This window comes from Taudactylus pleione, unplaced genomic scaffold (assembly GCF_031769625.1).
Source record: "Taudactylus pleione unplaced genomic scaffold, aTauple2 ptg000317l, whole genome shotgun sequence".
NCBI classification, from domain to species: domain Eukaryota; kingdom Metazoa; phylum Chordata; class Amphibia; order Anura; family Myobatrachidae; genus Taudactylus; species Taudactylus pleione.
This window is the reverse complement of record NW_028284718.1, coordinates 3922169-3949522: the sequence shown is the minus strand read 5'-3', so window position 1 is coordinate 3949522 and position 27354 is coordinate 3922169. Positions and strand designations below refer to the sequence as shown.

Genomic DNA, 27354 nt, shown 5'->3' with positions numbered 1-27354 from the left:
TCTTTTAAAACATTCAAAGCTATCTAGACAGAAGGGAACCTGCAGTTTTCCTGATATTCCACAATACGGTTGAAATTTGAATAAGTATGCTCTTATTTGTAGTACAACTAAAATGTTTTCGTAAGATTCTATTGATAGTTTTCTATGTGTGCTTATTTGGAAAGTGCAGTGACAAGATATAAAAATGGCGACAGAGTTTGGACTTGTCTGATCGATAAAACCCAAGACTTGTAAAAAGCTATGTTTAAATCATGCATAAATAGAAGAAAGGCAATAGGAAAATGATGAAGGCAAGATTCATAAGTATGTACAAATTCTATTGGGAGAATGGCAAAAACAAAACTCAGTTGATGCTATTGACTTAGCCAATTGAGAAAATCAGATATATATAAACCATGAGATGCACCGTAAAAAGAAAGAGAGGGCTCGTCAGGGAATTGAACCAGGGTCCTGTCGCGCCCAAAACGAAAATCATAGAATCATCAAGTAAGCATGTTTTATTTGATATCTTAACCAATTTTATGTGAAAATTATATTATTTTAAAGCAGTCACTAATGTGTACAAGGAGGAAATATTAGCATAAATAAAATATTTCCTAATAGTCAATAATTTTCTAAGTATACTTGCTTGAAAATTGCTGTGCAAAGTTTTATGATGCCCAGCAGAGTTTTTCTGATGGATAAAACCCAAGACATGTCACATGCTGTGTGCAGATAAGTACTTACAAATAATTTTAGCAGTTTGACAAACCACTAAATTCAATTGTGCAAATTAGTAAATACAATCTATTTTGAGAGTTTTGAAAAAACAACATTCAGTTGAAATTCACTCAGGAAATTGACTACAATAAGATAATAGAACCATTTCAAAGAATCTGAAAATTTGGGCTTGTCCGGGATTTGAACCCGGGACCTCTCGCACCCTAAGCGAGAATCATACCCCTAGACCAACGAGCCACCTACCTGAAGATTTTGCTTTGGATTTTCCAATTGATTTTTAGAAAATAGCTTTTTGTTTTTAAAACACCATATACATTTATGTAAAAATGAATTTGTAGAATAAATAAAATATTTCCTTATGGTCCAGTAGATAGTTTTCTAAGGTATGCATATAGGAAAAGTGCAGGGACAAGATTTGTGAGTGCCTACTGAGTTTGGACTTCTCTCATGGATGAAGCTAAAGACTTGTCATATGCAATGTACAAATCATGCTTCCAGACACAGAAGAAAGGCAAAAGAATACCTTGCAATTTCATTTTTGAACTTTTTGTGTTTCAAAGTGAGACTATTCTTTTAAAACATTCAAAGCTATCTAGACAGAAGGGAACCTGCAGTTTTCCTGATATACCACAATACGGTTGAAATTTTAATAAGTATGCTCTTATTTGTAGTACAACTAAAATGTTTTCGTAAGATTCTATTGATAGTTTTCTATGTGTGCTTATTTGGAAAGTGCAGTGTCAAGATATAAAAATGGCGACAGAGTTTGGACTTGTCTGATCGATAAAACCCAAGACTTGTAAAAAGCTATGTGTAAATCATGCATAAATAGAAGAAAGGCAATAGGAAAATGATGAAGGCAAGATTCATAAGTATGTACAAATTCTATTGGGAGAATGGCAAAAACAAAACTCAGTTGATGCTATTGACTTAGCCAATTGAGAAAATCAGATATATATAAACCATGAGATGCACCGTAAAAAGAAAGAGAGGGCTCGTCAGGGAATTGAACCAGGGACCTGTCGCGCCCAAAACGAAAATCATAGAATCATCAAGTAAGCATGTTTTATTTGATATCTTAACCAATTTTATGTGAAAATTATATTATTTTAAAGCAGTCACTAATGTGTACAAGGAGGAAATATTAGCATAAATAAAATATTTCCTAATAGTCAATAATTTTCTAAGTATACTTGCTTGAAAATTGCTGTGCAAAGTTTTATGATGCCCAGCAGAGTTTTTCTGATGGATAAAACCCAAGACATGTCACATGCTGTGTGCAGATAAGTACTTACAAATAATTTTAGCAGTTTGACTAAAAACAAAATTAAATTGTGCAAATTAGTAAATACAATCTATTTTGAGAGTTTTGAAAAAACAACATTCAGTTGAAATTCACTCAGGAAATTGACTACAATAAGATAATAGAACCATTTCAAAAAATCTGATAATTTGGGCTCGTCCGGGATTTGAACCCGGGACCTCTCGCACCCTAAGCGAGAATCATACCCCTAGACCAACAAGCCACCTACCTGAAGATTTTTCTTTGGATTTTTCAATTGATTTTTAGAAAATAGCTTTTTGTTTTTAAAACACCATATACATTTATGTAAAAATGAATTTGTAGAATAAATAAAATATTTCCTTATGGTCCAGTAGATAGTTTTCTAAGGTATGCATATAGAAAAAGTGCAGGGACAAGATTTGTGAGTGCCTACAGAGTTTGGACTTCTCTCATGGATGAAGCTAAAGACTTGTCATATGCAATGTACAAATCATGCTTCCAGACACAGAAGAAAGGCAAAAGAATACCTTGCAATTTAATTTTTGAAATTTTTGTGTTTCAAAGTGAGACTATTCTTTTAAAACATTCAAAGCTATCTAGACAGAAGGGAACCTGCAGTTTTCCTGATATTCCACAATACGGTTGAAATTTGAATAAGTATGCTCTTATTTGTAGTACAACTAAAATGTTTTCGTAAGATTCTATTGATAGTTTTCTATGTGTGCTTATTTGGAAAGTGCAGTGACAAGATATAAAAATGGCGACAGAGTTTGGACTTGTCTGATCGATAAAACCCAAGACTTGTAAAAAGCTATGTTTAAATCATGCATAAATAGAAGAAAGGCAATAGGAAAATGATGAAGGCAAGATTCATAAGTATGTACAAATTCTATTGGGAGAATGGCAAAAACAAAACTCAGTTGATGCTATTGACTTAGCCAATTGAGAAAATCAGATATATATAAACCATGAGATGCACCATAAAAAGAAAGAGAGGGCTCGTCAGGGAATTGAACCAGGGTCCTGTCGCGCCCAAAACGAAAATCATAGAATCATCAAGTAAGCATGTTTTATTTGATATCTTAACCAATTTTATGTGAAAATTATATTATTTTAAAGCAGTCACTAATGTGTACAAGGAGGAAATATTAGCATAAATAAAATATTTCCTAATAGTCAATAATTTTCTAAGTATACTTGCTTGAAAATTGCTGTGCAAAGTTTTATGATGCCCAGCAGAGTTTTTCTGATGGATAAAACCCAAGACATGTCACATGCTGTGTGCAGATAAGTACTTACAAATAATTTTAGCAGTTTGACTAAAAACAAAATTCAATTGTGCAAATTGGTAAATACAATCTATTTTGAGAGTTTTGAAAAAACAACATTCAGTTGAAATTCACTCAGGAAATTGACTACAATAAGATTATAGAACCATTTCAAAGAATCTGAAAACTTGGGCTCGTACGGGATTTGAACCCGGGACCTCTCGCACCCTAAGCGAGAATCATACCCCTAGACCAACGAGCCACCTACCTGAAGATTTTTCTTTGGATTTTTCAATTGATTTTTAGAAAATAGCTTTTTGTTTTTAAAACACCATATACATTTATGTAAAAATGAATTTGTAGAATAAATAAAATATTTCCTTATGGTCCAGTAGTTAGTTTTCTAAGGTATGCATATAGAAAAAGTGCAGGGACAAGATTTGTGAGTGCCTACAGAGTTTGGACTTCTCTCATGGATGAAGCTAAAGACTTGTCATATGCAATGTACAAATCATGCTTCCAGACACAGAAGAAAGGCAAAAGAATACCTTGCAATTTCATTTTTGAACTTTTTGTGTTTCAAAGTGAGACTATTCTTTTAAAACATTCAAAGCTATCTAGACAGAAGGGAACCTGCAGTTTTCCTGATATACCACAATACGGTTGAAATTTTAATAAGTATGCTCTTATTTGTAGTACAACTAAAATGTTTTCGTAAGATTCTATTGATAGTTTTCTATGTGTGCTTATTTGGAAAGTGCAGTGTCAAGATATAAAAATGGCGACAGAGTTTGGACTTGTCTGATCGATAAAACCCAAGACTTGTAAAAAGCTATGTTTAAATCATGCATAAATAGAAGAAAGGCAATAGGAAAATGATGAAGGCAAGATTCATAAGTATGTACAAATTCTATTGGGAGAATGGCAAAAACAAAACTCAGTTGATGCTATTGACTTAGCCAATTGAGAAAATCAGATATATATAAACCATGAGATGCACCGTAAAAAGAAAGAGAGGGCTCGTCAGGGAATTGAACCAGGGTCCTGTCGCGCCCAAAACGAAAATCATAGAATCATCAAGTAAGCATGTTTTATTTGATATCTTAACCAATTTTATGTGAAAATTATATTATTTTAAAGCAGTCACTAATGTGTACAAGGAGGAAATATTAGCATAAATAAAATATTTCCTAATAGTCAATAATTTTCTAAGTATACTTGCTTGAAAATTGCTGTGCAAAGTTTTATGATGCCCAGCAGAGTTTTTCTGATGGATAAAACCCAAGACATGTCACATGCTGTGTGCAGATAAGTACTTACAAATAATTTTAGCAGTTTGACAAACCACTAAATTCAATTGTGCAAATTAGTAAATACAATCTATTTTGAGAGTTTTGAAAAAACAACATTCAGTTGAAATTCACTCAGGAAATTGACTACAATAAGATAATAGAACCATTTCAAAGAATCTGAAAATTTGGGCTTGTCCGGGATTTGAACCCGGGACCTCTCGCACCCTAAGCGAGAATCATACCCCTAGACCAACGAGCCACCTACCTGAAGATTTTGCTTTGGATTTTCCAATTGATTTTTAGAAAATAGCTTTTTGTTTTTAAAACACCATATACATTTATGTAAAAATGAATTTGTAGAATAAATAAAATATTTCCTTATGGTCCAGTAGATAGTTTTCTAAGGTATGCATATAGGAAAAGTGCAGGGACAAGATTTGTGAGTGCCTACTGAGTTTGGACTTCTCTCATGGATGAAGCTAAAGACTTGTCATATGCAATGTACAAATCATGCTTCCAGACACAGAAGAAAGGCAAAAGAATACCTTGCAATTTCATTTTTGAACTTTTTGTGTTTCAAAGTGAGACTATTCTTTTAAAACATTCAAAGCTATCTAGACAGAAGGGAACCTGCAGTTTTCCTGATATACCACAATACGGTTGAAATTTTAATAAGTATGCTCTTATTTGTAGTACAACTAAAATGTTTTCGTAAGATTCTATTGATAGTTTTCTATGTGTGCTTATTTGGAAAGTGCAGTGTCAAGATATAAAAATGGCGACAGAGTTTGGACTTGTCTGATCGATAAAACCCAAGACTTGTAAAAAGCTATGTGTAAATCATGCATAAATAGAAGAAAGGCAATAGGAAAATGATGAAGGCAAGATTCATAAGTATGTACAAATTCTATTGGGAGAATGGCAAAAACAAAACTCAGTTGATGCTATTGACTTAGCCAATTGAGAAAATCAGATATATATAAACCATGAGATGCACCGTAAAAAGAAAGAGAGGGCTCGTCAGGGAATTGAACCAGGGACCTGTCGCGCCCAAAACGAAAATCATAGAATCATCAAGTAAGCATGTTTTATTTGATATCTTAACCAATTTTATGTGAAAATTATATTATTTTAAAGCAGTCACTAATGTGTACAAGGAGGAAATATTAGCATAAATAAAATATTTCCTAATAGTCAATAATTTTCTAAGTATACTTGCTTGAAAATTGCTGTGCAAAGTTTTATGATGCCCAGCAGAGTTTTTCTGATGGATAAAACCCAAGACATGTCACATGCTGTGTGCAGATAAGTACTTACAAATAATTTTAGCAGTTTGACTAAAAACAAAATTAAATTGTGCAAATTAGTAAATACAATCTATTTTGAGAGTTTTGAAAAAACAACATTCAGTTGAAATTCACTCAGGAAATTGACTACAATAAGATAATAGAACCATTTCAAAAAATCTGATAATTTGGGCTCGTCCGGGATTTGAACCCGGGACCTCTCGCACCCTAAGCGAGAATCATACCCCTAGACCAACAAGCCACCTACCTGAAGATTTTTCTTTGGATTTTTCAATTGATTTTTAGAAAATAGCTTTTTGTTTTTAAAACACCATATACATTTATGTAAAAATGAATTTGTAGAATAAATAAAATATTTCCTTATGGTCCAGTAGATAGTTTTCTAAGGTATGCATATAGAAAAAGTGCAGGGACAAGATTTGTGAGTGCCTACAGAGTTTGGACTTCTCTCATGGATGAAGCTAAAGACTTGTCATATGCAATGTACAAATCATGCTTCCAGACACAGAAGAAAGGCAAAAGAATACCTTGCAATTTAATTTTTGAAATTTTTGTGTTTCAAAGTGAGACTATTCTTTTAAAACATTCAAAGCTATCTAGACAGAAGGGAACCTGCAGTTTTCCTGATATTCCACAATACGGTTGAAATTTGAATAAGTATGCTCTTATTTGTAGTACAACTAAAATGTTTTCGTAAGATTCTATTGATAGTTTTCTATGTGTGCTTATTTGGAAAGTGCAGTGACAAGATATAAAAATGGCGACAGAGTTTGGACTTGTCTGATCGATAAAACCCAAGACTTGTAAAAAGCTATGTTTAAATCATGCATAAATAGAAGAAAGGCAATAGGAAAATGATGAAGGCAAGATTCATAAGTATGTACAAATTCTATTGGGAGAATGGCAAAAACAAAACTCAGTTGATGCTATTGACTTAGCCAATTGAGAAAATCAGATATATATAAACCATGAGATGCACCATAAAAAGAAAGAGAGGGCTCGTCAGGGAATTGAACCAGGGTCCTGTCGCGCCCAAAACGAAAATCATAGAATCATCAAGTAAGCATGTTTTATTTGATATCTTAACCAATTTTATGTGAAAATTATATTATTTTAAAGCAGTCACTAATGTGTACAAGGAGGAAATATTAGCATAAATAAAATATTTCCTAATAGTCAATAATTTTCTAAGTATACTTGCTTGAAAATTGCTGTGCAAAGTTTTATGATGCCCAGCAGAGTTTTTCTGATGGATAAAACCCAAGACATGTCACATGCTGTGTGCAGATAAGTACTTACAAATAATTTTAGCAGTTTGACTAAAAACAAAATTCAATTGTGCAAATTGGTAAATACAATCTATTTTGAGAGTTTTGAAAAAACAACATTCAGTTGAAATTCACTCAGGAAATTGACTACAATAAGATTATAGAACCATTTCAAAGAATCTGAAAACTTGGGCTCGTACGGGATTTGAACCCGGGACCTCTCGCACCCTAAGCGAGAATCATACCCCTAGACCAACGAGCCACCTACCTGAAGATTTTTCTTTGGATTTTTCAATTGATTTTTAGAAAATAGCTTTTTGTTTTTAAAACACCATATACATTTATGTAAAAATGAATTTGTAGAATAAATAAAATATTTCCTTATGGTCCAGTAGTTAGTTTTCTAAGGTATGCATATAGAAAAAGTGCAGGGACAAGATTTGTGAGTGCCTACAGAGTTTGGACTTCTCTCATGGATGAAGCTAAAGACTTGTCATATGCAATGTACAAATCATGCTTCCAGACACAGAAGAAAGGCAAAAGAATACCTTGCAATTTCATTTTTGAACTTTTTGTGTTTCAAAGTGAGACTATTCTTTTAAAACATTCAAAGCTATCTAGACAGAAGGGAACCTGCAGTTTTCCTGATATACCACAATACGGTTGAAATTTTAATAAGTATGCTCTTATTTGTAGTACAACTAAAATGTTTTCGTAAGATTCTATTGATAGTTTTCTATGTGTGCTTATTTGGAAAGTGCAGTGTCAAGATATAAAAATGGCGACAGAGTTTGGACTTGTCTGATCGATAAAACCCAAGACTTGTAAAAAGCTATGTGTAAATCATGCATAAATAGAAGAAAGGCAATAGGAAAATGATGAAGGCAAGATTCATAAGTATGTACAAATTCTATTGGGAGAATGGCAAAAACAAAACTCAGTTGATGCTATTGACTTAGCCAATTGAGAAAATCAGATATATATAAACCATGAGATGCACCGTAAAAAGAAAGAGAGGGCTCGTCAGGGAATTGAACCAGGGACCTGTCGCGCCCAAAACGAAAATCATAGAATCATCAAGTAAGCATGTTTTATTTGATATCTTAACCAATTTTATGTGAAAATTATATTATTTTAAAGCAGTCACTAATGTGTACAAGGAGGAAATATTAGCATAAATAAAATATTTCCTAATAGTCAATAATTTTCTAAGTATACTTGCTTGAAAATTGCTGTGCAAAGTTTTATGATGCCCAGCAGAGTTTTTCTGATGGATAAAACCCAAGACATGTCACATGCTGTGTGCAGATAAGTACTTACAAATAATTTTAGCAGTTTGACTAAAAACAAAATTAAATTGTGCAAATTAGTAAATACAATCTATTTTGAGAGTTTTGAAAAAACAACATTCAGTTGAAATTCACTCAGGAAATTGACTACAATAAGATAATAGAACCATTTCAAAAAATCTGATAATTTGGGCTCTTTCGGGATTTGAACCCGGGACCTCTCGCACCCTAAGCGAGAATCATACCCCTAGACCAACAAGCCACCTACCTGAAGATTTTTCTTTGGATTTTTCAATTGATTTTTAGAAAATAGCTTTTTGTTTTTAAAACACCATATACATTTATGTAAAAATGAATTTGTAGAATAAATAAAATATTTCCTTATGGTCCAGTAGATAGTTTTCTAAGGTATGCATATAGAAAAAGTGCAGGGACAAGATTTGTGAGTGCCTACAGAGTTTGGACTTCTCTCATGGATGAAGCTAAAGACTTGTCATATGCAATGTACAAATCATGCTTCCAGACACAGAAGAAAGGCAAAAGAATACCTTGCAATTTAATTTTTGAAATTTTTGTGTTTCAAAGTGAGACTATTCTTTTAAAACATTCAAAGCTATCTAGACAGAAGGGAACCTGCAGTTTTCCTGATATTCCACAATACGGTTGAAATTTGAATAAGTATGCTCTTATTTGTAGTACAACTAAAATGTTTTCGTAAGATTCTATTGATAGTTTTCTATGTGTGCTTATTTGGAAAGTGCAGTGACAAGATATAAAAATGGCGACAGAGTTTGGACTTGTCTGATCGATAAAACCCAAGACTTGTAAAAAGCTATGTTTAAATCATGCATAAATAGAAGAAAGGCAATAGGAAAATGATGAAGGCAAGATTCATAAGTATGTACAAATTCTATTGGGAGAATGGCAAAAACAAAACTCAGTTGATGCTATTGACTTAGCCAATTGAGAAAATCAGATATATATAAACCATGAGATGCACCGTAAAAAGAAAGAGAGGGCTCGTCAGGGAATTGAACCAGGGTCCTGTCGCGCCCAAAACGAAAATCATAGAATCATCAAGTAAGCATGTTTTATTTGATATCTTAACCAATTTTATGTGAAAATTATATTATTTTAAAGCAGTCACTAATGTGTACAAGGAGGAAATATTAGCATAAATAAAATATTTCCTAATAGTCAATAATTTTCTAAGTATACTTGCTTGAAAATTGCTGTGCAAAGTTTTATGATGCCCAGCAGAGTTTTTCTGATGGATAAAACCCAAGACATGTCACATGCTGTGTGCAGATAAGTACTTACAAATAATTTTAGCAGTTTGACTAAAAACAAAATTCAATTGTGCAAATTGGTAAATACAATCTATTTTGAGAGTTTTGAAAAAACAACATTCAGTTGAAATTCACTCAGGAAATTGACTACAATAAGATTATAGAACCATTTCAAAGAATCTGAAAACTTGGGCTCGTCCGGGATTTGAACCCGGGACCTCTCGCACCCTAAGCGAGAATCATACCCCTAGACCAACGAGCCACCTACCTGAAGATTTTTCTTTGGATTTTTCAATTGATTTTTAGAAAATAGCTTTTTGTTTTTAAAACACCATATACATTTATGTAAAAATGAATTTGTAGAATAAATAAAATATTTCCTTATGGTCCAGTAGTTAGTTTTCTAAGGTATGCATATAGAAAAAGTGCAGGGACAAGATTTGTGAGTGCCTACAGAGTTTGGACTTCTCTCATGGATGAAGCTAAAGACTTGTCATATGCAATGTACAAATCATGCTTCCAGACACAGAAGAAAGGCAAAAGAATACCTTGCAATTTCATTTTTGAACTTTTTGTGTTTCAAAGTGAGACTATTCTTTTAAAACATTCAAAGCTATCTAGACAGAAGGGAACCTGCAGTTTTCCTGATATACCACAATACGGTTGAAATTTTAATAAGTATGCTCTTATTTGTAGTACAACTAAAATGTTTTCGTAAGATTCTATTGATAGGTTTCTATGTGTGCTTATTTGGAAAGTGCAGTGACAAGATATAAAAATGGCGACAGAGTTTGGACTTGTCTGATCGATAAAACCCAAGACTTGTAAAAAGCTATGTGTAAATCATGCATAAATAGAAGAAAGGCAATAGGAAAATGCTGAAGGCAAGATTCATAAGTATGTACAAATTCTATTGGGAGTATGGCAAAAACAAAACTCAGTTGATGCTATTGACTTAGCCAATTGAGAAAATCAGATATATATAAACCATGAGATGCACCGTAAAAAGAAAGAGAGGGCTCGTCAGGGAATTGAACCAGGGACCTGTCGCGCCCAAAACGAAAATCATAGAATCATCAAGTAAGCATGTTTTATTTGATAACTTAACCAATTTTATGTGAAAATTATATTATTTTAAAGCAGTCACTAATGTGTACAAGGAGGAAATATTAGCATAAATAAAATATTTCCTAATAGTCAATAATTTTCTAAGTATACTTGCTTGAAAATTGCTGTGCAAAGTTTTATGATGCCCAGCAGAGTTTTTCTGATGGATAAAACCCAAGACATGTCACATGCTGTGTGCAGATAAGTACTTACAAATAATTTTAGCAGTTTGACAAAAAACAAAATTCAATTGTGCAAATTAGTAAATACAATCTATTTTGAGAGTTTTGAAAAAACAGCATTCAGTTGAAATTCACTCAGGAAATTGACTACAATAAGAATCTGAAAATTTGGGCTCGTCTGGGATTTGAACCCGGGACCTCTCCCACCCTAAGTGAGAATCATACCCCTAGACCAACGAGCCACCTACCTGAAGATTTTTCTTTGGATTTTTCAATTGATTTTTAGAAAATAGCTTTTTGTTTTTAAAACACCATATACATTTATGTAAAAATGAATTTGTAGAATAAATAAAATATTTCCTTATGGTCCAGTAGATAGTTTTCTAAGGTATGCATATAGAAAAAGTGCAGGGACAAGATTTGTGAGTGCCTACAGAGTTTGGGCTTCTCTCATGGACGAAACTAAAGACTTGTCATATGCAATGTACAAATCATGCTTCCAGACACAGAAGAATGGCAAAAGAAAACCTTGCAATTTCATTTTTTAACTTTTTGTGTTTCAAAGTGAGACTATTCTTTTAAAACATTCAAAGCTATCTAGACAGAAGGGAACCTGCAGTTTTCCTGATATACCACAATACGGTTGAAATTTTAATAAGTATGCTCTTATTTGTAGTACAACTAAAATGTTTTCGTAAGATTCTATTGATAGTTTTCTATGTGTGCTTATTTGGAAAGTGCAGTGACAAGATATAAAAATGGCGACAGAGTTTGGACTTGTCTGATCGATAAAACCCAAGACTTGTAAAAAGCTATGTGTAAATCATGCATAAATAGAAGAAAGGCAATAGGAAAATGATGAAGGCAAGATTCATAAGTATGTACAAATTCTATTGGGAGAATGGCAAAAACAAAACTCAGTTGATGCTATTGACTTAGCCAATTGAGAAAATCATATATATATAAACCATGAGATGCACCGTAAAAAGAAAGAGAGGGCTCGTCAGGGAATTGAACCAGGGACCTGTCGCGCCCAAATCGAAAATCATAGAATCATCAAGTAAGCATGTTTTATTTGATATCTTAACCAATTTTATGTGAAAATTATATTATTTTAAAGCAGTCACTAATGTGTACAAGGAGGAAATATTAGCATAAATAAAATATTTCCTAATAGTCAATAATTTTCTAAGTATACTTGCTTGAAAATTGCTGTGCAAAGTTTTATGATGCCCAGCAGAGTTTTTCTGATGGATAAAACCCAAGACATGTCACATGCTGTGTGCAGATAAGTACTTACAAATAATTTTAGCAGTTTGACAAACCACTAAATTCAATTGTGCAAATTAGTAAATACAATCTATTTTGAGAGTTTTGAAAAAACAACATTCAGTTGAAATTCACTCAGGAAATTGACTACAATAAGATAATAGAACCATTTCAAAGAATCTGAAAATTTGGGCTCGTCCGGGATTTGAACCCGGGACCTCTCGCACCCTAAGCGAGAATCATACCCCTAGACCAACGAGCCACCTACCTGAAGATTTTTCTTTGGATTTTCCAATTGATTTTTAGAAAATAGCTTTTTGTTTTTAAAACACCATATACATTTATGTAAAAATGAATTTGTAGAATAAATAAAATATTTCCTTATGGTCCAGTAGATAGTTTTCTAAGGTATGCATATAGGAAAAGTGCAGGGACAAGATTTGTGAGTGCCTACAGAGTTTGGACTTCTCTCATGGATGAAGCTAAAGACTTGTCATATGCAATGTACAAATCATGCTTCCAGACACAGAAGAAAGGCAAAAGAATACCTTGCAATTTCATTTTTGAACTTTTTGTGTTTCAAAGTGAGACTATTCTTTTAAAACATTCAAAGCTATCTAGACAGAAGGGAACCTGCAGTTTTCCTGATATACCACAATACGGTTGAAATTTTAATAAGTATGCTCTTATTTGTAGTACAACTAAAATGTTTTCATAAGATTCTATTGATAGTTTTCTATGTGTGCTTATTTGGAAAGTGCAGTGTCAAGATATAAAAATGGCGACAGAGTTTGGACTTGTCTGATCGATAAAACCCAAGACTTGTAAAAAGCTATGTGTAAATCATGCATAAATAGAAGAAAGGCAATAGGAAAATGATGAAGGCAAGATTCATAAGTATGTACAAATTCTATTGGGAGAATGGCAAAAACAAAACTCAGTTGATGCTATTGACTTAGCCAATTGAGAAAATCAGATATATATAAACCATGAGATGCACCGTAAAAAGAAAGAGAGGGCTCGTCAGGGAATTGAACCAGGGACCTGTCGCGCCCAAAACGAAAATCATAGAATCATCAAGTAAGCATGTTTTATTTGATATCTTAACCAATTTTATGTGAAAATTATATTATTTTAAAGCAGTCACTAATGTGTACAAGGAGGAAATATTAGCATAAATAAAATATTTCCTAATAGTCAATAATTTTCTAAGTATACTTGCTTGAAAATTGCTGTGCAAAGTTTTATGATGCCCAGCAGAGTTTTTCTGATGGATAAAACCCAAGACATGTCACATGCTGTGTGCAGATAAGTACTTACAAATAATTTTAGCAGTTTGACTAAAAACAAAATTAAATTGTGCAAATTAGTAAATACAATCTATTTTGAGAGTTTTGAAAAAACAACATTCAGTTGAAATTCACTCAGGAAATTGACTACAATAAGATAATAGAACCATTTCAAAAAATCTGATAATTTGGGCTCGTCCGGGATTTGAACCCGGGACCTCTCGCACCCTAAGCAAGAATCATACCCCTAGACCAACGAGCCACCTACCTGAAGATTTTTCTTTGGATTTTTCAATTGATTTTTAGAAAATAGCTTTTTGTTTTTAAAACACCATATACATTTATGTAAAAATGAATTTGTAGAATAAATAAAATATTTCCTTATGGTCCAGTAGATAGTTTTCTAAGGTATGCATATAGAAAAAGTGCAGGGACAAGATTTGTGAGTGCCTACAGAGTTTGGACTTCTCTCATGGATGAAGCTAAAGACTTGTCATATGCAATGTACAAATCATGCTTCCAGACACAGAAGAAAGGCAAAAGAATACCTTGCAATTTAATTTTTGAAATTTTTGTGTTTCAAAGTGAGACTATTCTTTTAAAACATTCAAAGCTATCTAGACAGAAGGGAACCTGCAGTTTTCCTGATATTCCACAATACGGTTGAAATTTGAATAAGTATGCTCTTATTTGTAGTACAACTAAAATGTTTTCGTAAGATTCTATTGATAGTTTTCTATGTGTGCTTATTTGGAAAGTGCAGTGACAAGATATAAAAATGGCGACAGAGTTTGGACTTGTCTGATCGATAAAACCCAAGACTTGTAAAAAGCTATGTTTAAATCATGCATAAATAGAAGAAAGGCAATAGGAAAATGATGAAGGCAAGATTCATAAGTATGTACAAATTCTATTGGGAGAATGGCAAAAACAAAACTCAGTTGATGCTATTGACTTAGCCAATTGAGAAAATCAGATATATATAAACCATGAGATGCACCGTAAAAAGAAAGAGAGGGCTCGTCAGGGAATTGAACCAGGGACCTGTCGCGCCCAAAACGAAAATCATAGAATCATCAAGTAAGCATGTTTTATTTGATATCTTAACCAATTTTATGTGAAAATTATATTATTTTAAAGCAGTCACTAATGTGTACAAGGAGGAAATATTAGCATAAATAAAATATTTCCTAATAGTCAATAATTTTCTAAGTATACTTGCTTGAAAATTGCTGTGCAAAGTTTTATGATGCCCAGCAGAGTTTTTCTGATGGATAAAACCCAAGACATGTCACATGCTGTGTGCAGATAAGTACTTACAAATAATTTTAGCAGTTTGACTAAAAACAAAATTAAATTGTGCAAATTAGTAAATACAATCTATTTTGAGAGTTTTGAAAAAACAACATTCAGTTGAAATTCACTCAGGAAATTGACTACAATAAGATAATAGAACCATTTCAAAAAATCTGATAATTTGGGCTCGTCCGGGATTTGAACCCGGGACCTCTCGCACCCTAAGCAAGAATCATACCCCTAGACCAACGAGCCACCTACCTGAAGATTTTTCTTTGGATTTTTCAATTGATTTTTAGAAAATAGCTTTTTGTTTTTAAAACACCATATACATTTATGTAAAAATGAATTTGTAGAATAAATAAAATATTTCCTTATGGTCCAGTAGATAGTTTTCTAAGGTATGCATATAGAAAAAGTGCAGGGACAAGATTTGTGAGTGCCTACAGAGTTTGGACTTCTCTCATGGATGAAGCTAAAGACTTGTCATATGCAATGTACAAATCATGCTTCCAGACACAGAAGAAAGGCAAAAGAATACCTTGCAATTTAATTTTTGAAATTTTTGTGTTTCAAAGTGAGACTATTCTTTTAAAACATTCAAAGCTATCTAGACAGAAGGGAACCTGCAGTTTTCCTGATATTCCACAATACGGTTGAAATTTGAATAAGTATGCTCTTATTTGTAGTACAACTAAAATGTTTTCGTAAGATTCTATTGATAGTTTTCTATGTGTGCTTATTTGGAAAGTGCAGTGACAAGATATAAAAATGGCGACAGAGTTTGGACTTGTCTGATCGATAAAACCCAAGACTTGTAAAAAGCTATGTTTAAATCATGCATAAATAGAAGAAAGGCAATAGGAAAATGATGAAGGCAAGATTCATAAGTATGTACAAATTCTATTGGGAGAATGGCAAAAACAAAACTCAGTTGATGCTATTGACTTAGCCAATTGAGAAAATCAGATATATATAAACCATGAGATGCACCGTAAAAAGAAAGAGAGGGCTCGTCAGGGAATTGAACCAGGGACCTGTCGCGCCCAAAACGAAAATCATAGAATCATCAAGTAAGCATGTTTTATTTGATATCTTAACCAATTTTATGTGAAAATTATATTATTTTAAAGCAGTCACTAATGTGTACAAGGAGGAAATATTAGCATAAATAAAATATTTCCTAATAGTCAATAATTTTCTAAGTATACTTGCTTGAAAATTGCTGTGCAAAGTTTTATGATGCCCAGCAGAGTTTTTCTGATGGATAAAACCCAAGACATGTCACATGCTGTGTGCAGATAAGTACTTACAAATAATTTTAGCAGTTTGACAAAACACTAAATTCAATTGTGCAAATTAGTAAATACAATCTATTTTGAGAGTTTTGAAAAAACAACATTCAGTTGAAATTCACTCAGGAAATTGACTACAATAAGATAATAGAACCATTTCAAAGAATCTAAAAATTTGGGCTCGTCCGGGATTTGAACCCAGGACCTCTCGCACCCTAAGCAAGAATCATACCCCTAGACCAACGAGCCACCTACCTGAAGATTTTTCTTTGGATTTTTCAATTGATTTTTAGAAAATAGCTTTTTGTTTTTAAAACACCATATACATTTATGTAAAAATGAATTTGTAGAATAAATAAAATATTTCCTTATGGTCCAGTAGTTAGTTTTCTAAGGTATGCATATAGAAAATGTGCAGGGACAAGATTTGTGAGTGCCTACAGAGTTTGGGCTTCTCTCATGGACGAAGCTAAAGACTTGTCATATGCAATGTACAAATCATGCTTCCAGACACAGAAGAAAGGCAAAAGAAAACCTTGCAATTTAATTTTTGAACTTTTTGTGTTTCAAAGTGAGACTATTCTTTTAAAACATTCAAAGCTATCTAGACAGAAGGGAACCTGCCGTTTTCCTGATATTCCACAATACGGTTGAAATTTGAATAAGTATGCTCTTATTTGTAGTACAACTAAAATGTTTTCGTAAGATTCTATTGATAGTTTTCTATGTGTGCTTATTTGGAAAGTGCAGTGACAAGATATAAAAATGGCGACAGAGTTTGGACTTGTCTGATCGATAAAACCCAAGACTTGTAAAAAGCTATGTGTAAATCATGCATAAATAGAAGAAAGGCAATAGGAAAATGATGAAGGCAAGATTCATAAGTATGTACAAATTCTATTGGGAGAATGGCAAAAACAAAACTCAGTTGATGCTATTGACTTAGCCAATTGAGAAAATCAGATATATATAAACCATGAGATGCACCGTAAAAAGAAAGAGAGGGCTCGTCAGGGAATTGAACCAGGGACCTGTCGCGCCCAAAACGAAAATCATAGAATCATCAAGTAAGCATGTTTTATTTGATATCTTAACCAATTTTATGTGAAAATTATATTATTTTAAAGCAGTCACTAATGTGTACAAGGAGGAAATATTAGCATAAATAAAATATTTCCTAATAGTCAATAATTTTCTAAGTATGCTTGCTTGAAAATTGCTGTGCAAAGTTTTATGATGCCCAGCAGAGTTTTTCTGATGGATAAAACCCAAGACATGTCACATGCTGTGTGCAGATAAGTACTTACAAATAATTTTAGCAGTTTGACAAAACACTAAATTCAATTGTGCAAATTAGTAAATACAATCTATTTTGAGAGTTTTGAAAAAACAACATTCAGTTGAAATTCACTCAGGAAATTGACTACAATAAGATAATAGAACCATTTCAAAGAATCTGAAAATTTGGGCTCGTTTGGGATTTGAACCCGGGACCTCTCGCACCCTAAGCAAGAATCATAGCCCTAGACCAACGAGCCACCTACCTGAAGATTTTTCTTTGGATTTTTCAATTGATTTTTAGAAAATAGCTTTTTGTTTTTAAAACACCATATACATTTATGTAAAAATGAATTTGTAGAATAAATAAAATATTTCCTTATGGTCCAGTAGATAGTTTTCTAAGGTATGCATATAGGAAAAGTGCAGGGACAAGATTTGTGAGTGCCTACAGAGTTTGGACTTCTCTCATGGATGAAGCTAAAGACTTGTCATATGCAATGTACAAATCATGCTTCCAGACACAGAAGAAAGGCAAAAGAATACCTTGCAATTTCATTTTTGAACTTTTTGTGTTTCAAAGTGAGACTATTCTTTTAAAACATTCAAAGCTATCTAGACAGAAGGGAACCTGCAGTTTTCCTGATATACCACAATACGGTTGAAATTTGAATAAGTATGCTCTTATTTGTAGTTTAACTAAAATGTTTTCGTAAGATTCTATTGATAGTTTTCTATGTGTGCTTATTTGGAAAGTGCAGTGTCAAGATATAAAAATGGCGACAGAGTTTGGACTTGTCTGATCGATAAAACCCAAGACTTGTAAAAAGCTATGTGTAAATCATGCATAAATAGAAGAAAGGCAATAGGAAAATGATGAAGGCAAGATTCATAAGTATGTACAAATTCTATTGGGAGAATGGCAAAAACAAAACTCAGTGGATGCTATTGACTTAGCCAATTGAGAAAATCAGATATATATAAACCATGAGATGCACCGTAAAAAGAAAGAGAGGGCTCGTCAGGGAATTGAACCAGGGACCTGTCGCGCCCAAAACGAAAATCATAGAATCATCAAGTAAGCATGTTTTATTTGATATCTTAACCAATTTTATGTGAAAATTATATTATTTTAAAGCAGTCACTAATGTGTACAAGGAGGAAATATTAGCATAAATAAAATATTTCCTAATAGTCAATAATTTTCTAAGTATACTTGCTTGAAAATTGCTGTGCAAAGTTTTATGATGCCCAGCAGAGTTTTTCTGATGGATAAAACCCAAGACATGTCACATTCTGTGTGCAGATAAGTACTTACAAATAATTTTAGCAGTTTGACTAAAAACAAAATTCAATTGTGCAAATTAGTAAATACAATCTATTTTGAGAGTTTTGAAAAAACAACATTCAGTTGAAATTCACTCAGGAAATTGACTACAATAAGATAATAGAACCATTTCAAAGAATCTGAAAATTTGGGCTTGTCCGGGATTTGAACCCAGGACCTCTCACACCCTAAGCGAGAATCATACCCCTAGACCAATGAGCCACCTACCTGAAGATTTTTCTTTGGATTTTTCAATTGATTTTTAGAAAATAGCTTTTTGTTTTTAAAACACCATATACATTTAAGTAAAAATGAATTTGTAGAATAAATAAAATATTTCCTTATGGTCCAGTAGATAGTTTTCTAAGGTATGCATATAGGAAAAGTGCAGGGACAAGATTTGTGAGTGCCTACAGAGTTTGGACTTCTCTCATGGATGAAGCTAAAGACTTGTCATATGCAATGTACAAATCATGCTTCCAGACACAGAAGAAAGGCAAAAGAATACCTTGCAATTTCATTTTTGAACTTTTTGTGTTTCAAAGTGAGACTATTCTTTTAAAACATTCAAAGCTATCTAGACAGAAGGGAACCTGCAGTTTTCCTGATATACCACAATACGGTTGAAATTTTAATAAGTATGCTCTTATTTGTAGTACAACTAAAATGTTTTCGTAAGATTCTATTGATAGTTTTCTATGTGTGCTTATTTGGAAAGTGCAGTGTCAAGATATAAAAATGGCGACAGAGTTTGGACTTGTCTGATCGATAAAACCCAAGACATGTAAAAAGCTATGTGTAAATCATGCATAAATTGAAGAAAGGCAATAGGAAAATGATGAAGGCAAGATTCATAAGTATGTACAAATTCTATTGGGAGAATGGCAAAAACAAAACTCAGTTGATGCTATTGACTTAGCCAATTGAGAAAATCAGATATATATAAACCATGAGATGCACCGTAAAAAGAAAGAGAGGGCTCGTCAGGGAATTGAACCAGGGACCTGTCGCGCCCAAAACGAAAATCATAGAATCATCAAGTAAGCATGTTTTATTTGATATCTTAACCAATTTTATGTGAAAATTATATTATTTTAAAGCAGTCACTAATGTGTACAAGGAGGAAATATTAGCATAAATAAAATATTTCCTAATAGTCAATAATTTTCTAAGTATACTTGCTTGAAAATTGCTGTGCAAAGTTTTATGATGCCCAGCAGAGTTTTTCTGATGGATAAAACCCAAGACATGTCACATGCTGTGTGCAGATAAGTACTTACAAATAATTTTAGCAGTTTGACAAAAAACAAAATTCAATTGTGCAAATTAGTAAATACAATCTATTTTGAGAGTTTTGAAAAAACAATATTCAGTTGAAATTCACTCAGGAAATTGACTACAATAAGATAATAGAACCATTTCAAAGAATCTGAAAATTTGGGCTCATCCGGGATTTGAACCCGGGACCTTTCGCACCCTAAGCAAGAATCATACCCCTAGACCAACGAGCCACCTACCTGAAGATTTTTCTTTGGATTTTTCAATTGATTTTTAGAAAATAGCTTTTTGTTTTTAAAACACCATATACATTTATGTAAAAATGAATTTGTAGAATAAATAAAATATTTCCTTATGGTCCAGTAGATAGTTTTCTAAGGTATGCATATAGGAAAAGTGCAGGGACAAGATTTGTGAGTGCCTACAGAGTTTGGGCTTCTCTCATGGACGAATCTAAAGACTTGTCATATGCAATGTACAAATCATGCTTCCAGACACAGAAGAAAGGCAAAAGAAAACCTTGCAATTTCATTTTTGAACTTTTTGTGTTTCAAAGTGAGACTATTCTTTTAAAACATTCAAAGCTATCTAGACAGAAGGGAACCTGCAGTTTTCCTGATATACCACAATACGGTTGAAATTTGAATAAGTATGCTCTTATTTGTAGTACAACTAAAATGTTTTCGTAAGATTCTATTGATAGTTTTCTATGTGTGCTTATTTGGAAAGTGCAGTGACAAGATATAAAAATGGCGACAGAGTTTGGACTTGTCTGATCGATAAAACCCAAGACTTGTAAAAAGCTATGTGTAAATCATGCATAAATAGAAGAAAGGCAATAGGAAAATGCTGAAGGCAAGATTCATAAGTATGTACAAATTCTATTGGGAGTATGGCAAAAACAAAACTCAGTTGATGCTATTGACTTAGCCAATTGAGAAAATCAGATATATATAAACCATGAGATGCACCGTAAAAAGAAAGAGAGGGCTTGTCAGGGAATTGAACCAGGGACCTGTCGCGCCCAAAACGAAAATCATAGAATCATCAAGTAAGCATGTTTTATTTGATATCTTAACCAATTTTATGTGAAAATTATATTATTTTAAAGCAGTCACTAATGTGTACAAGGAGGAAATATTAGCATAAATAAAATATTTCCTAATAGTCAATAATTTTCTAAGTATACTTGCTTGAAAATTGCTGTGCAAAGTTTTATGATGCCCAGCAGAGTTTTTCTGATGGATAAAACCCAAGACATGTCACATGCTGTGTGCAGATAAGTACTTACAAATAATTTTAGCAGTTTGACAAAAAACAAAATTCAATTGTGCAAATTAGTAAATACAATCTATTTTGAGAGTTTTGAAAAAACAATATTCAGTTGAAATTCACTCAGGAAATTGACTACAATAAGATAATAGAACCAATTCAAAGAATCTGAAAATTTGGGCTTATCCGGGATTTGAACCCGGGACCTTTCGCACCCTAAGCAAGAATCATACCCCTAGACCAACGAGCCACCTACCTGAAGATTTTTCTTTGGATTTTTCAATTGATTTTTAGAAAATAGCTTTTTGTTTTTAAAACACCATATACATTTATGTAAAAATGAATTTGTAGAATAAATAAAATATTTCCTTATGGTCCAGTAGATAGTTTTCTAAGGTATGCATATAGGAAAAGTGCAGGGACAAGATTTGTGAGTGCCTACAGAGTTTGGGCTTCTCTCATGGACGAATCTAAAGACTTGTCATATGCAATGTACAAATCATGCTTCCAGACACAGAAGAAAGGCAAAAGAAAACCTTGCAATTTCATTTTTTAACTTTTTGTGTTTCAAAGTGAGACTATTCTTTTAAAACATTCAAAGCTATCTAGACAGAAGGGAACCTGCAGTTTTCCTGATATACCACAATACGGTTGAAATTTGAATAAGTATGCTCTTATTTGTAGTACAACTAAAATGTTTTCGTAAGATTCTATTGATAGTTTTCTATGTGTGCTTATTTGGAAAGTGCAGTGACAAGATATAAAAATGGCGACAGAGTTTGGACTTGTCTGATCGATAAAACCCAAGACTTGTAAAAAGCTATGTGTAAATCATGCATAAATAGAAGAAAGGCAATAGGAAAATGCTGAAGGCAAGATTCATAAGTATGTACAAATTCTATTGGGAGTATGGCAAAAACAAAACTCAGTTGATGCTATTGACTTAGCCAATTGAGAAAATCAGATATATATAAACCATGAGATGCACCGTAAAAAGAAAGAGAGGGCTCGTCAGGGAATTGAACCAGGGACCTGTCGCGCCCAAAACGAAAATCATAGAATCATCAAGTAAGCATGTTTTATTTGATATCTTAACCAATTTTATGTGAAAATTATATTATTTTAAAGCAGTCACTAATGTGTACAAGGAGGAAATATTAGCATAAATAAAATATTTCCTAATAGTCAATAATTTTCTAAGTATACTTGCTTGAAAATTGCTGTGCAAAGTTTTATGATGCCCAGCAGAGTTTTTCTGATGGATAAAACCCAAGACATGTCACATGCTGTGTGCAGATAAGTACTTACAAATAATTTTAGCAGTTTGACTAAAAACAAAATTCAATTGTGCAAATTAGTAAATACAATCTATTTTGAGAGTTTTGAAAAAACAACATTCAGTTGAAATTCACTCAGGAAATTGACTACAATAAGATAATAGAACAATTTCAAAGAATCTGAAAATTTGGGCTCGTCCGGGATTTGAACCCGGGACCTCTCGCACCCTAAGCGAGAATCATACCCCTAGACCAACGAGCCACCTACCTGAAGATTTTTCTTTGGATTTTTCTATTGATTTTTAGAAAATAGCTTTTTGTTTTTAAAACACCATATACATTTATGTAAAAATGAATTTGTAGAATAAATAAAATATTTCCTTAAGGTCCAGTAGTTAGTTTTCTAAGGTATGCATATAGAAAAAGTGCAGGGACAAGATTTGTGAGTGCCTACAGAGTTTGGACTTCTCTCATGGATGAAGCTAAAGACTTGTCATATGCAATGTACAAATCATGCTTCCAGACACAGAAGAAAGGCAAAAGAATACCTTGCAATTTCATTTTTTAACTTTTTGTGTTTCAAAGTGAGACTATTCTTTTAAAACATTCAAAGCTATCTAGACAGAAGGGAACCTGCAGTTTTCCTGATATACCACAATACGGTTGAAATTTGAATAAGTATGCTCTTATTTGTAGTACAACTAAAATGTTTTCGTAAGATTCTATTGATAGTTTTCTATGTGTGCTTATTTGGAAAGTGCAGTGACAAGATATAAAAATGGCGACAGAGTTTGGACTTGTCTGATCGATAAAACCCAAGACTTGTAAAAAGCTATGTGTAAATCATGCATAAATAGAAGAAAGGCAATAGGAAAATGCTGAAGGCAAGATTCATAAGTATGTACAAATTCTATTGGGAGTATGGCAAAAACAAAACTCAGTTGATGCTATTGACTTAGCCAATTGAGAAAATCAGATATATATAAACCATGAGATGCACCGTAAAAAGAAAGAGAGGGCTCGTCAGGGAATTGAACCAGGGACCTGTCGCGCCCAAAACGAAAATCATAGAATCATCAAGTAAGCATGTTTTATTTGATATCTTAACCAATTTTATGTGAAAATTATATTATTTTAAAGCAGTCACTAATGTGTACAAGGAGGAAATATTAGCATAAATAAAATATTTCCTAATAGTCAATAATTTTCTAAGTATACTTGCTTGAAAATTGCTGTGCAAAGTTTTATGATGCCCAGCAGAGTTTTTCTGATGGATAAAACCCAAGACATGTCACATGCTGTGTGCAGATAAGTACTTACAAATAATTTTAGCAGTTTGACTAAAAACAAAATTCAATTGTGCAAATTAGTAAATACAATCTATTTTGAGAGTTTTGAAAAAACAACATTCAGTTGAAATTCACTCAGGAAATTGACTACAATAAGATAATAGAACAATTTCAAAGAATCTGAAAATTTGGGCTCGTCCGGGATTTGAACCCGGGACCTCTCGCACCCTAAGCGAGAATCATACCCCTAGACCAACGAGCCACCTACCTGAAGATTTTTCTTTGGATTTTTCTATTGATTTTTAGAAAATAGCTTTTTGTTTTTAAAACACCATATACATTTATGTAAAAATGAATTTGTAGAATAAATAAAATATTTCCTTAAGGTCCAGTAGTTAGTTTTCTAAGGTATGCATATAGAAAAAGTGCAGGGACAAGATTTGTGAGTGCCTACAGAGTTTGGACTTCTCTCATGGATGAAGCTAAAGACTTGTCATATGCAATGTACAAATCATGCTTCCAGACACAGAAGAAAGGCAAAAGAATACCTTGCAATTTCATTTTTTAACTTTTTGTGTTTCAAAGTGAGACTATTCTTTTAAAACATTCAAAGCTATCTAGACAGAAGGGAACCTGCAGTTTTCCTGATATACCACAATACGGTTGAAATTTTAATAAGTATGCTCTTATTTGTAGTACAACTAAAATGTTTTCGTAAGATTCTATTGATAGTTTTCTATGTGTGCTTATTTGGAAAGTGCAGTGACAAGATATAAAAATGGCGACAGAGTTTGGACTTGTCTGATCGATAAAACCCAAGACTTGTAAAAAGCTATGTGTAAATCATGCATAAATAGAAGAAAGGCAATAGGAAAATGCTGAAGGCAAGATTCATAAGTATGTACAAATTCTATTGGGAGTATGGCAAAAACAAAACTCAGTTGATGCTATTGACTTAGCCAATTGAGAAAATCAGATATATATAAACCATGAGATGCACCGTAAAAAGAAAGAGAGGGCTCGTCAGGGAATTGAACCAGGGACCTGTCGCGCCCAAAACGAAAATCATAGAATCATCAAGTAAGCATGTTTTATTTGATATCTTAACCAATTTTATGTGAAAATTATATTATTTTAAAGCAGTCACTAATGTGTACAAGGAGGAAATATTAGCATAAATAAAATATTTCCTAATAGTCAATAATTTTCTAAGTATACTTGCTTGAAAATTGCTGTGCAAAGTTTTATGATGCCCAGCAGAGTTTTTCTGATGGATAAAACCCAAGACATGTCACATGCTGTGTGCAGATAAGTACTTACAAATAATTTTAGCAGTTTGACTAAAAACAAAATTCAATTGTGCAAATTAGTAAATACAATCTATTTTGAGAGTTTTGAAAAAACAACATTCAGTTGAAATTCACTCAGGAAATTGACTACAATAAGATAATAGAACAATTTCAAAGAATCTGAAAATTTGGGCTCGTCCGGGATCGCACCCTAAGCGAGAATCATACCCCTAGACCAACGAGCCACCTACCTGAAGATTTTTCTTTGGATTTTTCAATTGATTTTTAGAAAATAGCTTTTTGTTTTTAAAACACCATATACATTTATGTAAAAATGAATTTGTAGAATAAATAAAATATTTCCTTATGGTCCAGTAGTTAGTTTTCTAAGGTATGCATATAGAAAAAGTGCAGGGACAAGATTTGTGAGTGCCTACAGAGTTTGGACTTCTCTCATGGATGAAGCTAAAGACTTGTCATATGCAATGTACAAATCATGCTTCCAGACACAGAAGAAAGGCAAAAGAATACCTTGCAATTTCATTTTTGAACTTTTTGTGTTTCAAAGTGAGACTATTCTTTTAAAACATTCAAAGCTATCTAGACAGAAGGGAACCTGCAGTTTTCCTGATATACCACAATACGGTTGAAATTTTAATAAGTATGCTCTTATTTGTAGTACAACTAAAATGTTTTCGTAAGATTCTATTGATAGTTTTCTATGTGTGCTTATTTGGAAAGTGCAGTGACAAGATATAAAAATGGCGACAGAGTTTGGACTTGTCTGATCGATAAAACCCAAGACTTGTAAAAAGCTATGTGTAAATCATGCATAAATAGAAGAAAGGCAATAGGAAAATGCTGAAGGCAAGATTCATAAGTATGTACAAATTCTATTGGGAGTATGGCAAAAACAAAACTCAGTTGATGCTATTGACTTAGCCAATTGAGAAAATCAGATATATATAAACCATGAGATGCACCGTAAAAAGAAAGAGAGGGCTCATCAGGGAATTGAACCAGGGACCTGTCGCGCCCAAAACGAAAATCATAGAATCATCAAGTAAGCATCTTTTATTTGATATCTTAACCAATTTTATGTGAAAATTATATTATTTTAAAGCAGTCACTAATGTGTACAAGGAGGAAATATTAGCATAAATAAAATATTTCCTAATAGTCAATAATTTTCTAAGTATACTTGCTTGAAAATTGCTGTGCAAAGTTTTATGATGCCCAGCAGAGTTTTTCTGATGGATAAAACCCAAGACATGTCACATGCTGTGTGCAGATAAGTACTTACAAATAATTTTAGCAGTTTGACTAAAAACAAAATTCAATTGTGCAAATTAGTAAATACAATCTATTTTGAGAGTTTTGAAAAAACAACATTCAGTTGAAATTCACTCAGGAAATTGACTACAATAAGATAATAGAACAATTTCAAAGAATCTGAAAATTTGGGCTCGTCCGGGATTTGAACCCGGGACCTCTCGCACCCTAAGCGAGAATCATACCCCTAGACCAACGAGCCACCTACCTGAAGATTTTTCTTTGGATTTTTCAATTGATTTTTAGAAAATAGCTTTTTGTTTTTAAAACACCATATACATTTATGTAAAAATGAATTTGTAGAATAAATAAAATATTTCCTTATGGTCCAGTAGTTAGTTTTCTAAGGTATGCATATAGAAAAAGTGCAGGGACAAGATTTGTGAGTGCCTACAGAGTTTGGACTTCTCTCATGGATGAAGCTAAAGACTTGTCATATGCAATGTACAAATCATGCTTCCAGACACAGAAGAAAGGCAAAAGAATACCTTGCAATTTCATTTTTGAACTTTTTGTGTTTCAAAGTGAGACTATTCTTTTAAAACATTCAAAGCTATCTAGACAGAAGGGAACCTGCAGTTTTCCTGATATACCACAATACGGTTGAAATTTTAATAAGTATGCTCTTATTTGTAGTACAACTAAAATGTTTTCGTAAGATTCTATTGATAGTTTTCTATGTGTGCTTATTTGGAAAGTGCAGTGACAAGATATAAAAATGGCGACAGAGTTTGGACTTGTCTGATCGATAAAACCCAAGACTTGTAAAAAGCTATGTGTAAATCATGCATAAATAGAAGAAAGGCAATAGGAAAATGCTGAAGGCAAGATTCATAAGTATGTACAAATTCTATTG

General features: G+C 32.8%; 15 non-coding genes across 15 annotated transcripts; all 15 read right to left on the bottom strand.

Moving 5' to 3' along the window:
- Positions 1-885: 885 nt before the first annotated feature.
- On the bottom strand, positions 886-957 carry TRNAP-AGG (transfer RNA proline (anticodon AGG)). The gene has a single exon. It is a non-coding gene; the product is annotated as a tRNA-Pro (tRNA).
- A 1217-nt stretch (positions 958-2174) lies between these two features.
- On the bottom strand, positions 2175-2246 carry TRNAP-AGG (transfer RNA proline (anticodon AGG)). Its single transcript has one exon. It is a non-coding gene; the product is annotated as a tRNA-Pro (tRNA).
- A 1217-nt stretch (positions 2247-3463) lies between these two features.
- TRNAP-AGG (transfer RNA proline (anticodon AGG)) lies at positions 3464-3535 on the bottom strand. Its single transcript has one exon. It is a non-coding gene; the product is annotated as a tRNA-Pro (tRNA).
- Positions 3536-4752: 1217 nt separating this feature from the next.
- On the bottom strand, positions 4753-4824 carry TRNAP-AGG (transfer RNA proline (anticodon AGG)). The gene has a single exon. It is a non-coding gene; the product is annotated as a tRNA-Pro (tRNA).
- Positions 4825-6041: 1217 nt separating this feature from the next.
- On the bottom strand, positions 6042-6113 carry TRNAP-AGG (transfer RNA proline (anticodon AGG)). The gene has a single exon. It is a non-coding gene; the product is annotated as a tRNA-Pro (tRNA).
- A 1217-nt stretch (positions 6114-7330) lies between these two features.
- TRNAP-AGG (transfer RNA proline (anticodon AGG)) lies at positions 7331-7402 on the bottom strand. Its single transcript has one exon. It is a non-coding gene; the product is annotated as a tRNA-Pro (tRNA).
- A 2506-nt stretch (positions 7403-9908) lies between these two features.
- TRNAP-AGG (transfer RNA proline (anticodon AGG)) lies at positions 9909-9980 on the bottom strand. The gene has a single exon. It is a non-coding gene; the product is annotated as a tRNA-Pro (tRNA).
- A 2486-nt stretch (positions 9981-12466) lies between these two features.
- TRNAP-AGG (transfer RNA proline (anticodon AGG)) lies at positions 12467-12538 on the bottom strand. Its single transcript has one exon. It is a non-coding gene; the product is annotated as a tRNA-Pro (tRNA).
- Positions 12539-13755: 1217 nt separating this feature from the next.
- TRNAP-AGG (transfer RNA proline (anticodon AGG)) lies at positions 13756-13827 on the bottom strand. Its single transcript has one exon. It is a non-coding gene; the product is annotated as a tRNA-Pro (tRNA).
- A 1217-nt stretch (positions 13828-15044) lies between these two features.
- Positions 15045-15116, bottom strand: TRNAP-AGG (transfer RNA proline (anticodon AGG)). The gene has a single exon. It is a non-coding gene; the product is annotated as a tRNA-Pro (tRNA).
- Positions 15117-16333: 1217 nt separating this feature from the next.
- Positions 16334-16405, bottom strand: TRNAP-AGG (transfer RNA proline (anticodon AGG)). Its single transcript has one exon. It is a non-coding gene; the product is annotated as a tRNA-Pro (tRNA).
- Positions 16406-20200: 3795 nt separating this feature from the next.
- Positions 20201-20272, bottom strand: TRNAP-AGG (transfer RNA proline (anticodon AGG)). Its single transcript has one exon. It is a non-coding gene; the product is annotated as a tRNA-Pro (tRNA).
- Positions 20273-22778: 2506 nt separating this feature from the next.
- TRNAP-AGG (transfer RNA proline (anticodon AGG)) lies at positions 22779-22850 on the bottom strand. Its single transcript has one exon. It is a non-coding gene; the product is annotated as a tRNA-Pro (tRNA).
- Positions 22851-24067: 1217 nt separating this feature from the next.
- On the bottom strand, positions 24068-24139 carry TRNAP-AGG (transfer RNA proline (anticodon AGG)). Its single transcript has one exon. It is a non-coding gene; the product is annotated as a tRNA-Pro (tRNA).
- A 2489-nt stretch (positions 24140-26628) lies between these two features.
- On the bottom strand, positions 26629-26700 carry TRNAP-AGG (transfer RNA proline (anticodon AGG)). The gene has a single exon. It is a non-coding gene; the product is annotated as a tRNA-Pro (tRNA).
- Positions 26701-27354: the final 654 nt, after the last annotated feature.